We start from the raw sequence: 13,693 nt of genomic DNA on the forward strand, positions 1-13,693 counted from the left end.
TTCAAAAATTGAAAAATAATGCAAAAAATGAGTATAACCAGTGCCCATATATTGGTTACTAATACCATTCTCCTACAAGGAATCAGGGCTTTTGAAGGAATGGCTGATTGTAGCACCAGGGAAGGAAATGTACAATATGAGCCTGGAACATTTTGTACTGCCAGAAAGCAAAGAAACATGCAATCAAGCAAGCAAGCAAACAACAAAAACCCTCAATGATGGGGATACATCAAAGGGACACAGGACCCAATTAAAAGAGATTCCAGTGGCCAAAACTGGAACAATTTGAGCAACAAAATAAATAAAATAGTTGGATTACAGCATGAGATATAAAATAAATTTCCATGAGTTCATACTAATATGAATGATCAACAATAAAGAGCAATGACTTACTGATTTTTGAAATTTTTCAGCACTGATACTCAAAACAACACTGATGGATTTAAGATAAATGTGATGATTGAAATAAGCTAGACATCCAGGAGTACACACTATATGAATTCCATTTATATAAAATTCTAGAAATGCAAACCAATCTATAGTGACAGAGAGTAGGTGAGTAGTTGCCTGGGAATGGAGGTGGAGGGAAGGATGGAATGGTGCATGGGTGATTTCTTCAGCGTGACTAAAATGTTTATTATCTTGATTGTGGTATGTTTCCATAGTTGCATACATATGTCAAAATGAATCAAATTTCACAGATTTTAATTATGTGTGGTTTGTTTTATTTAAATTAGGCTTCAATAAAGTTTTAAAAGTTCTCTATTTGACCCTCAGTCTAGGATTCTTTTCATTACATCACAGTTGCCTATCTAAGTTTGGGGGTGGAAACTCTAAGGATGGGAACAGAGAGGAGGAGTCAGTATTTTATGGGGTGGTCTACTGGAGTTAGGATCTTCCAGATCTAGAATCATAGTATTAGGTCAGACTTCAAATAGTAGGTCAAACTACATGAAATTGCTCTCTTAATAAGCCCAAAGGATTTAATATCAGAAATTCATATGGTTTATAGTAATTTGAATTTCTCTGGAGGAGGCTGTCTACAGGGAAAGAACATAATACTTGGACTGCATTTAGACTTAGATGCAAATTCTTAGACTAGTGAAAAGTGACATCTGTGAATTGACCAAGGAAGGATGTTGAGTTCTCAATTTCAGTACAATTTGTGAAGCTTCGATAGAACATATGATTTTTTTTTCTTAAAATGGAAATAAATTTAGATGATGTAGCAAATGTAAAGAAGTAAAAATCACCCAAAGAAAATCACTGTTAATTTGGTGTAAATTCTTTAGGATTTTTTTCCTATACATGTATAAGCTCACATAGATTATAGTTTATTTTCTAAAATGGCATTGTGCTATAGATATAAATTTGATGTGAATGTAAGACATATTTTTATTTTATTTTTATCTTGGGCATCTTTTCAAGGCAATACATAAAAGAATATTCTTTTAGTTTTTAGCTTTCACATTATTTTGTCACAGAATGGGGAATACTGATTATTTTAAAATAATTCTGTTATTAACATTTTGGTAGTTTATAAATCAGACTACTTTAAACAGCAATCTAATGAATATTCTTATAGCTAAATCCTTGTGTGTGCATGTGTGCTAACTTGCTTTAGTCGTGTCTGATTCTTTGCAACCCCATGGACTGTAGCCTGCCAGGCTACTCTGTCTATGGGATTCTCCAGGCAAGAATACTGGAGTGTGTTGCCATGCCCTCATCCAGGGGATGTTCCCAACCCAGGGATCGATCCTGCATCTCTTATGTCTCCTGCCTCCTGCTTGGCAGGCAGGTTCTTTACCACTAGCACCATCTGGAAAGCCCTAAATCCTTGTGTGCATATATGAATATTTCTTCAGGACATATTGCTAGAGTATGGTCCACAGATAAAAACAATCTTGAAACTTTGGATATAAAATTTGCAATTTGGTAAATACTTCTTGTAACACTGTTTTCTTGGCTTTTGGGATACTATCATTTTCACCCATTGGCTACTCCTGTATCCTTTGCTGGATTCTTTTTTTCTTCCTAACAAACATCTAAGTGTTTGGAATGCCCATAGTGCAGTCCTTGGAACTCTGTCTACAATTGGCTTCCTACATGATTTCAGCTGGTCCCATGACTTCCAAATTTATATCTCTGGCCCTAACCTTTCTCTAAATTTCAGCCTATCTTGTTATCTAATGGGCATTTCAAGGTTAACATGTATTGGGTCAGTATTTTTATTCCTACCCCACTCTTAAACTGCTCATTTTTTATCTGTCTCCACTCAGTTGCTTAAACAAAATAACTGAGAACAAACCTTGATTCTTTTCTTTCTCCCATAATTCACATCTAATCCATCAACTTGAATTGGAAGATTCAGGTCTACCTTTAAAAATATATCCCAAACTGGGCAATATCTTACCATCTATGCCTCAGCCATTGTAGTCAAAGACACCATCATAGCTCACCTGAGCTACTGTTTCTGGCTCCTAAGTGCTTTCACCCTTGCCCCTTTAAGATCTACTCTTGTTGCTCCATCACTGGGTCATATCTGACTCTTTGTGACCCCATAGACTGCAGCGCACCAGGCTCCCTGTCCTTCACTATCTCTCGGAGTTTGCTGCAACTCATGTCCATTGAATTGGTGATGCCATCCAATCATCTCATCCTCTGTCGTCCCCTTCTCCTCCTGCCTTCAATCTTTCCCAGCATCAGGGTTTTTCCAATGAGTTGGCTTTTTGCTTCAAGCGGCCAAAGTATTGGAACTTCAGCTTCAGCATCAGTCCTTGTAATGAATATTCAGGGTTGATTTCCTTTAGGATTGACTGGTTTGATCTCCTTGCAGTCCAAGGTACTCTCAGGAGTCTTCTCCAACACTGCAGTTCGAAAGCATCAATTTTTCTGTACTCAGCCTTCTTTATGGTCCAACTCTCACATCCATACATGACAATTGGAAAAACCATAGCTTTGACTATGTGGACCTTTGTTGCAAAGTGATGTCTCTGCTTTTTAATACTCTGTCTAGGTTTGTTATAGCTTTTCTTCCAAGGAGTAAGTGTCTTTTAATTTCATGGCTGTAGTCACCGTCGGTAGTGATTTTGGAGCCCAAGAAAATAAAGATCTACTTTACATACCATAGAATGAATGATCCTTTAAAAATGCAAAGACTATGTCAATGCCTTATTGAAAATCCTCCAATGGCTTCCCAGGACACTTATGAAACCCAGAGTTCCCTGTTTCATACACTCTGGGCCCCTTGTCATCCCTACAATTCCCTCTTTGTTCTTGCAGGTACCTTTGTTTTCTTACATCAGTCAGTTATATGCTTAACTGTTACCTTTTCAGGAAGAACCTCTATGATCACTCTATCTAAGGTTGCACCTCCCATCACTCTTTTCCCTCTTATCTTGCTTAATCTTTTTTTTATATAACATTTATCAGTACCTGATACACTATATATTTACTTATTTGTTTTGTCTCATAAGAATGTAAGCTCTGCTGGAGGCAAGGCTTTCCCCCTCCATTTTCCTTGTATACATAGCAGACTTTCAGTGAATAAATGAATTCATGAGGCCAATTTTCAATATGCTTTTAGTGATTTTCATTCTAACAGCAGTGTCTGAGAGAGTCTGTTTTCTCATACCCTTGCCAACAGTGGCTAGTATGGATTTTTTTCATCTTTGCTAATCTGTGAGTTACAAAATAATATGTCATGGTGAGAAATTATGAAAAGATGTCTTAGATATAACTTTTTTCTTTGTTAGTGGTACATTAAATAATGTGTATCTTTTTATTTTTAAAATTTTGTTGGTGTATAATCATTTTACAATGTTGCATTAGTTTCTGCTGTACAATGAAGTGACTCAGCTATATGTATATGTTTATGCCCTCCCTCTTGGACCTCCCTCTCACCCCAGCCCCGCCCCACCCCTCTAGAGGTCATTACAGAGCAGCGAGCTGAGTTTCCTGTGCCATACAGCAGCTTCCCACTAGCTATCTATTTTACATATGATAGTATATAATTGTAATTGATGTCATTTAAAATTTGATGAGGCGTGATATTTGGGCTGCCTGTCAGTTTGTCTAGCATTGCGGTTAACAGAACCACTTGAGAACATGGTACCTGCCTTTGAAAGTAAGGCAGTAGATGGGAAATAAAATGTGCATGAATATTTTGAATAATTTGGAACTAAATCAGGTGGGAATCATTTTATAGTCATTATATTAATAGTTTTCTGGTTGTGTTTGGTGGGCTTGCCTCAGGAATCTCCAGATGGTGGGTGAGAAGGAATGGGGAGGGGTGGTTGGGCTTAGCCCACAGAAGTCATATTCCAGCTTAAATGGAGCAGCTCCTCATTTACTTATATTACATTTAGATTTTCCTTTATCTTCCCATTCTGAAGAAGGGAATGGCAACCCAGTCCAGTGTTCTTGCCTGGAGAATTCCATGGACAGAAGAACATGACAGGCTATAATTCATGGGGTCACAAAGAGTAGGAAACAACTGAGTGACTAATGCTTTCACTTTCCCATTATTTCACTTGAATCAAACAAACAAAAAAAGAGTGCCACAGATGAAAAATAAACACAAATGTTCGAAAACTACTATTATAAATGTTTAGAGAAGGGCCAAAGGGTATGTGCTAGAATTGTAGAATAATGCTTATATTGAATAGAGGGAAATTAAAAAATATCCTTTTATATATTTATATAGTACTTTACTGGAGAAGGCAATGGCAACCCACTCAGGTACCCTTGCCTGGAGAATCCCATGGCTGGAGGAGTCTGGTGGGCTGCAGTCCATGGGTTGCTAAGAATTGGACATGACTGAGCAACTTCACTTTCACTTTTCACTTTCATGCATTGGAGAAGGAAATGGCAGCCCATTCCAGTGTTCTTGCCTGGAGAATCCCAGGGATGGGGGAGCCTGGTGGGCTGCCGTCTATGGGGTCTCACAGAGTTGGACACGACTGAAGCGACTTAGCAGCAGCAGCAGCATAGTACTTTACACATTTCCAAATGCATTTACATATATTATCTCATTTCAGTTCAGTTCAGTTCAGTCGCTCAGTCATGTCCGACTCTTTGCAACCCCATAAAGTGCAGCATGCCAGGCCTCCCTGTGCATCACCAACTCCCAGAGTCCACTCAAACCGATGTCCATTGAGTCGATGATGCCATTCGACCATCTCATCCTCTGTCGTCCCCTTCTCCTCCTGCTCCCAATCTTTCCCAGCATCAGGGGCTTTTCAAATGAGTCAGCTCTTTGTATCAGGTGGCCAAAGTATTGGAGTTTCAGCCTCAACATCAGTCCTTCCAATGAACACCCAGGACTGATCTTCTTTAGGATAGACTGGTTGAATTTCCTTGCAGTCCAAGGGACTCTCAAGAGTCTTCTCCAACACCACAGTTCAAAAGCATCAATTCTTCTGCACTCAGCTTTCTTTATAGTCCAACTCTCACATCCATACCTGACTACTGGAAAAACCATAGCCTTGACTAGACAGACCTTTGTTGGCAAAGTAATGTCTCTGCTTTTTAATATGCTGTCTAGGTTGGTCATAACTTTCCTTCCAAGGAGTAAGCGTCTTTTAATTTCATGGCTGAAATCACCATCTGCAGTGATTTTGGAGCCCAGAAAAATAAAGTCAGCCACTGTTTCCCCATCTATTTGCCATGAAGTGATGGGACCAGATGCCATGATTATCTCATTTAAGCTTTATCAAATCCCCATGAGTTAGGCAAGTCTGTTAGCACTATCCTCATTTTGCAAGTGGGAAATATGAGTCTTTGAGTTGTTCAAAGTTACATTGCAAGTTAGCATAATTTATGGCAGAACTAGAACCCACAAATCAGAGATGAAGGCATTCTGATTCTGATAGAACAGCATTAGGAAAACGTGAACTCTTTCATAAGTAAGAAAACAATTTCTGTTTAAGGCTTTGATTCTCTTGTAACAACTTCTATTTAATAGATTTCCTCTCAACTATATCCATCTAAAGCTCAAATCTAATCCTCACATTAAATTGTTCCCCATGTAAGGATTTCCAGTTCAGAATTTTGTCCTCACCTATGCCTTGAAAATTAGGATACTGGGGCCTCATGTAATACATATAAATGATTGGGTTGATTGCTTCTCAAAATGTAGTCACGAATAGCTATTTCTATGAAACTGTAAAAAAAAAAATTGGCTTTTAAAGACTGTTTATTACAGAATCATAAGGTAACTGATGATGAGACTGGATTTAGCTGACTGAATCTAGCAGGTTTTCAATAATTAGTGTGCCAGGCATGATTACTATATGCCAGACATATTACCCAAATCATTTCATTTGATTCCTCACAACAATCTTATTTAATGTGCAGATTGATAGATTATGAGTCGACTCCCTTCAGCACCACCAGCCCCTTCCTCCCCAAAGACATTCTACATGAGATCAACCTTGAAAAATCATGCTCTTTTTTCTCATTACCAGCATTCAATTTTTAGGGACATTTGTGTTTTTTAATATTACACTTAAGCTTTTTACTATCATTTAATCTTTAAAATTAGACATGAACACCCAAGATTGGGAGTGCCTTCATCCAACAGGTACGTGAGATACTTCAAGAAACTATAAATTTACTTGTTGGGTACAGTTTTTGACAGGAGAAATAAAGATTAATCTACTCTGAAATGTAAGTTCTAAAGGATGAAAAGAAGACTTCAGGTTTGCAGCTCAATCTTATTGATGCAAGAATGGACTTAGAGTAGATGCAAGGACTCTGGGACTTTTCAGGCTACTCAAGAGTCCACTTCCTCAAGCAACATGGAGGTAGACTGATTTACACAGAATCTGCCCATTGTTCTGCTTTCTCATTCACAAGTCTCCCCAGCTTAGATTGTTTAAACCTGTCTCAAGTTCTGAGACCGTTTCTGCTTTTATACAGAAAAATGGAAGAAAAATAATGGCATCCACTGAGTGGTTTCTCTGAGCCAGACACATCATCTGAATCATTTCGTTCAGTTCCTCACAACGTTAATTATTGCCAACTCACAGCAGCTAAGACAATAAACTCAATAAATACTTGTTGACTGAATCAACAGGCAACATAGTTCTTGATATTCCCATTTTATAAATGAAACTATTGATGCTCAGATAGGTAAGTTAAATATATTGCCCAAAGTTAGGTGGTACATCTCTTCTTTTCCTTTCATCTTCCCTTCCTTTTTTCTTTTTCCAGTCTTAAAATTTTTTCAGAAGTTATACATACTTGGCAAAAACCAAGTGACAAAAATAGAGAGTTGAAGTCTCTTTCTCCCCCTCCTCCCCACTCCACCCTCCAGAGATAACGTCTGTAAGGGAATTGGTATATCCATGTCCTTTTCATTGTTATCAAGTATGTTGTACAACTGCTGCCATGGCTCTGGGTTGGACCTTATAACTAACTCCTAGGTTCATATAACTGAGGTTTCTCTTTAACTTTGGTTCCAAGCTCCCAGCCAGTTTTGTAATGGGGTGCTTTTGTTATCTTATCCTCATGATTTTTTCTGTCATGTTCAGTAGGAGTGTATTGGTGTTCTTTATAATAAGGGTATTATCAAAATATTTAACAAAATCAAATCTTTTCTGTTTAAGTTGCCAGTGTACACTTGGGGGATGAGACAGATAGTTGAAATGTACTGTATGGCAACAGTTTTTTGACTGTGGTAGCAATCGAAAGAGTAAGCAAGAAAAAACAGTACACAATTGAAGAACCAGTAACTGCTTCTCTTTGTTCTTTGATTTGATGTAGTGCTTGTGATAGAACCTCAGTCTTTCTGGAGGCAATCTGTGTTGTTGCAGAAAAAGATAAAACTATCTTAATAGATCTTTAATTAGCACCACATTTCTTCTTTCATGGTGTCTTGCAGTAGTTTGTCTCTTACAAGCGATCTGTAACAATTCCATTTCCTGCAAATTGCTCCTCAACATGTTCTTTATTTAGCCTGTTTAACCGTTTCTTCAGTAAGTCAGTTATCACTACTCTGACCACAATAATATTTCCTTCCTTAGCCTTACTCTTTTATACCTACATGCTTCTCTCTTTTTGCTCCCACTGCACAAATCATCTCATGATAATTTAGCTCTCCTGATTAACTTTTCATTTATTTTTTTTTCTGTTTTTTTTTTTAATTAGTTGGAGGCTAATTACTTCACAACATTTCAGTGGGTTTTGTCATACATTGATATGAATCAGCCATAGATTTACATGTATTTTTTTTTATTTTCTTGCTTACTAATGCTAGGACCCATGATTTTTTAAAATAAACTTTTTATTTTGTATTGGGGTATAGCCAGTTAACAATGTTGTGATAGTTTCAGGTGGACAGCAAAGGGACTCAGCCGTATATATGCATGTATCCATTCTCTCCCAAACTCCCCTCCCATCCAGGCTGGCATATAACATTGAGCAGAGTTCCCTGTGCTATACAGTAGATCCTTGCTCATTATCCATTTTAAATATAGCAATGTGTACATGTCTATCCCAAATTCCCTAACTATCCCTTTCCCCTGGCAATCATAAATTTGTTCTTTATGTCTGTGAGTCCCTTTCTGTTTTGTAACTAAATTCATTTGTATCATTTCTTTTTAGATTCCATATACAAGGGATGCCATATGATATTTCTCTTCTATCTGACTTACCTCACTCAGTATGACAATGTCTGAGTCCATCCATGTTGCTGCAAATGGCATTATTTCTTTCTTTTTAATGACTGAGTAATATTCCATTGTATATATGTACCACATCTTCTTTATCCATTTAGGACCCATGATTTTAACATATCTCATCATTAACTCAATTATACCTCATTTCTTCAATCTTTTGTTAAATCTGAAAAGCTCATTATTTCTTTTTTTTACTTAAAAACAGGACAAACTTTATTTTGCTTCAAATATAGACTGTTAATTTCTCATGTGAATTTTTATATTTTTCTTTCTTTTTTAGAGAAAAGAATAATGTGCCTTCAATATAAGGAAAGCCCATTCTTAAACCGAGAAATAAATGTCTTCTTGTTCTGGTCATCTGATTTTTCTCTTAGACCTTCATTTCTGAGGAAAGTCACAAAACAATAATGATCAAGTTCACAATAAGTTTGTGCTACTGAACTTCAGCTGGATTTTTCACTTTGGTTGCTAGTTCTTCCCTCTTTTCTTGACGTTTTTTGATCTTTTCCTATGGTAGATTCCCAAACTTTAAACAGGTTCTTAACTACTTGGGTAAGATCAAGGTCATTTGATATGGCTCCCTGACCTTCCCTGGTTTTATTCTAAGCAGGCTTTTATTGCCAAACCCTCCTCACTACCAATATATAATCTCACATCCTGTTTTTGTTTTGTAAGAGACACTTTTTCAAGGCAGGTGCCTCTTGTTCTTATCCTTTCCACACTCTTCTGGAACCTCCTCTCTCTGCAATGTTAATCTCTCTTTCTTTGCCACACAGAAGATCAGCTTCCCCCAGGATCCCCCACAATCTCCCTTGAAATTGTATATCTCTTAAAATTGCCTTTTCACTTCTCTTCCACACTTTTTATTGCCAATATATTTTAAAAAGTAGGCTATACTTGCAGTTTGCATTCCTTACTGCTTCTTTATACCCTTTGAAAATTGGTTTCTTATTCTCCCAACTGTACTGAAATTCTTTCCCTAAGTTCCAATGTTGTGATAATAGTTTCATATAATAACTTCCAATTTTTGCCCTCTTTATTAGTAGTCCTCCTCTAAGGTATATGACTCTCTAAGGCATATGTTCTTAAGGCATGTTAATTACCACATCCTTCTTAAAATTCTTTTCTCTTTATATGGAGGACCTTCTCTATTATGGACCTTCTGCTACCTTTAGGTGCCCTCCTATATTAACTTCTGCTGTAACTTTTGCATAGTGAATTGAAAGTATTTATCCATATAAAGATCTGTAGTTGAATGTTTATGGGGAGTTTTAAACAAGAGTCAAGATCCAGATTCAACTCAAGTATCCTTTAATAGATGAATGGATAAACAAATTGTAGTGCATTCATAAAATGGAAAACTACTCAGGAAAAAAAAAATTAACAAACTACTGATACATACAAGGTGGATGAGTCTCAGAAGTATTATGCTAAGTGAAAGAAGCCAGACACTGAAGACTGCATACTGTACAGTTCAATATATATGACATTTAAGAAAAAGCAAAACTATAGTGACAGAAAACAGATTAGTGATTGCCAGGGTCTGAGGTGGGGGAAGGATACTGAGTACCAAAGGCTAAAAGGAAACACTCTGGAGTGATGGAAATGTTCTGTTTAACTGTTGTAATGATGGTGGTTACATGACTGGATACATTTGTCATTGACATTTTAGAATCTTATTGTATATAAATTATACCTCAATAAAGCTCATAGAAAGTTTAAAACATAAAAATCTAATACTGGTGCAGTGATTTTAATATCCTCATATATTCCCCAAAGAAATAATTGTTTAATGGTATTCCTTTATTTATATATATATATAATATATATATATATATATATATATATATATATATATATATCTGGCAAAGAGTTTGACATGACTGAGCAACTGAACAACAACAGCAACTCTTATTCAAAATATTCCATTATTTGCCCAATAGGTTGTAAACTTCCTTTTGGGTCTACCACTGAATCCAGTAATGTTAGTTACATGGAAGGTATTCTGCAAGTACTTGGTTTGTTGATGCATTTATTTTGAGGAAATTCTTAGACTTGAGAAACAATATAGTGTAAATTTAAAACATTTGTTGTTATAGAAAACTGAGTTAAAATGATTGCTTTGCTACTTACCTGTGTGAGTTTGGGCAAATTTCTTCTTATATGTATGCCTCTGTTTCTTCTTCTGTGAAAAAGGAGGAAAGACTAGTACCTATTTCATAAGTTTATTGTAAGAATTCAAAGTTGTAATGTTTGTAAGTAGTTGGCATAGAGAAAACAATAAATGCAAAAGGTATTGGAGAGAATAAAATTTATTTTATTCAGCATCTAATGTTTACATGTTCAGTGAATTTATTCCTCAAAAAAAATATATAATCACTATCTCTAATCAGGACTCTATCATTCTCTAGACAACCTTTGGTGCTAGAAACAATCATTGATATATTTTCTGTCTATCATTTCCTACTGTATCCAGTTACCTATTTTTCTTTCTTTATTTTCAACTTTATTTTATTCCTACTTTATTTCTACTCCTTCACTTTTATCCTTTGTGATATTTACTGTTACTTTTCAGATGTGGGATTTTTTTTTTTTCCAGTGGGTTTTGTCATACATTGATATGAATCAGCCATGGATTTACATGTATTCCCAATCCCCATCCCCCCTCCCACCTCCCTCTCCACCCGATTCCTCTGGGTCTTCCCAGTGCACCAGGCCCGAGCACTTGTCTCATGCATCCAGATGTGGGATTTTTAAGATAGGTCCTCAAGAAGCTATTTATTTTATTCTCATTGCTTTGTTTACAATTGAAGTAAATTGGTTGATGACTTGTTTAATGGATAGATCACCTTTCCAGGTAATTATCTTTTAAGGGTGTTAAGTAATTCATAAAAGTAGCTAGGTAGACTATTAAACATTGACAAGTATTATTAATAAATTTTAAAGTGATACACTGATATTTAAATAAACCATAAAAGTTTTCAAACTATAAGGCATGTAAGTATCTATTCACTACAAGCCTCTTATTACCTGTTGAAAAATTGAGGCCAAAATGGACTAAGTGGCTTGCCTAAGGGCATGCAGTTAATTAGTAACAGAGCTCCCAATTAAATCCATTCTTAATCCTGTGGCTTTCCATCAAAACCAGTCTCCATCTTTATAAACATAATTAGTCACTTTAGTAAATGTTAACCACTAGCAATTTTTACTGAAGTTAGCTTTCATTTTGTCTAAGAATTAGTACATTTTTCAACGCACAAAAAATCTCTTAGATTGAGAGTTGGATGTAATTTAATTTTCCTAACACTACCATGGTTTGATGGCACCACTTTTGAACTGTGGTGTTGGAGAAGACTCTTGAGAGTTCCTTGGACTGCAAGGAGATCAAACCAGTCAATCCTGAAGGAAATCAGTCCTGATTATTCATTGGAAGGACTGATGTTGAAGCTGAAACTCCAATACTTTGGCCACCTGATTTGAAGAACTGACTCATTGGAAAGGAGTCTCTGATGAAGGGAATAATTGAGGGCAGGAGGAGAAGGGGACAACAGAGGATGAGATGGTTGGATGGCATCACTGACTCAATGGACATGAGTTTGAGTAAACTCGGGGAGTTGGTGATGGACAGGGAAGCCTGGTGTGCTGCAGTCCATTGGGTCACAAAGAGTGGACATGACTGAGTGACTGAACTGAACTGAACAGTGTCATGACTCCTCTATTCTCACCTTTCTCATTGATCAAGAACCAAATACCCCTGCCTCTTCTTGTATCAGGCTGCTTTACTCTTTATCTGTCAAGACTCCTGGGAGTATTTGAGTCTGTATCTGATTTAAAACTCATCTCTGTTATTTGACCTATCTCACAGTTTCCTACTGAAGAAATCTTCATAGCTTCCAGTTTCTCTGATTAGTTTAGATCAGAGGTCAGCAAACTACATCCTGGGTTGGGGGAGGGGGTGGCAAATCTGGCTCCCCTCCTATTTTTGTAAACAGAGTTTCACTGAAAGAGAGCCATGCCCATTTGTTTATGTATTGCTCATGGTTGTTTTTGTATTACAATAACAGAGCTGCATCCTGTGACAGGGACTAAAAGACTTCATGAAGTCTAAAATGTTTACTCTCCAGTCCTTAGAGAAGAAGTTTATAGATCCCCTGGTCTAAATTATGATCAATTTTTAGAGATGCTTATGAGCTTTAATTTAAAAATGTGTATTCTCTTTTTAGGACATTTTATTAGATACATGCCTAATAATTTAAATGCATAAATTATATTTTCAAGTTTTCTCTAGTGTTGTTTTTTTCTACTTTTTTCTATCAAAGATTTAGTAATATAATATATCCATCTTTTATTATAATTATGTTTCTTTTCAATTTCTCCTTGAATAGATTTTGCTTATATGTACATATAGTGGTAGAGACAGGGCTTCCCTGGTAGTTCAGTGGTAAAGAATCTGCCTGCCAATGCAGGAGACTCAGGTTTGATTGCTGGGTGGAGAAGACCCCCTGGAGAAGGAAATGGCAACCCACTCCAGTATTCTTGCCTGGGAAATCCCATGGACAGAGGAGCCTGGTGGACTATAGTGCATGGGGTCGCAAAAGAGCTGGACATGACTTAGTGACTAAACAGCAACAGTGGTAGAGACACTATGCTGTTGATAATGGTTCATTACTGTTATATCCTCATTGTAAATTATCCATTTTAATCAAAACATATTATCTTCTCTATCAAATAATGTTTCTTTCCCTTTAATTGTACTTTGGTATTAATATTGATTCTTTTGATCTATTTTATTTTTACCTACATAATTGCTTCTTCTTTTATTTCATGTTTTTATGTCTTTGGGAAGGAGAAACATAAGATGATAGCCAAGTAAATCTAAAATGTGTGATTTCCCTGTATTTGTCTTTTCCTCAACCAAAAGAGATTGCCTGGGACTTGCAGGGCTGAACTAAACACAGTAAGCCTATTTGCCCCATTAATTATAATCCAAAACTATGAACAGTACACAAAAT

Source organism: Cervus canadensis, chromosome X, assembly GCF_019320065.1.
Source record: "Cervus canadensis isolate Bull #8, Minnesota chromosome X, ASM1932006v1, whole genome shotgun sequence".
In the NCBI taxonomy this organism is placed as follows: Eukaryota; Metazoa; Chordata; class Mammalia; order Artiodactyla; family Cervidae; genus Cervus; species Cervus canadensis.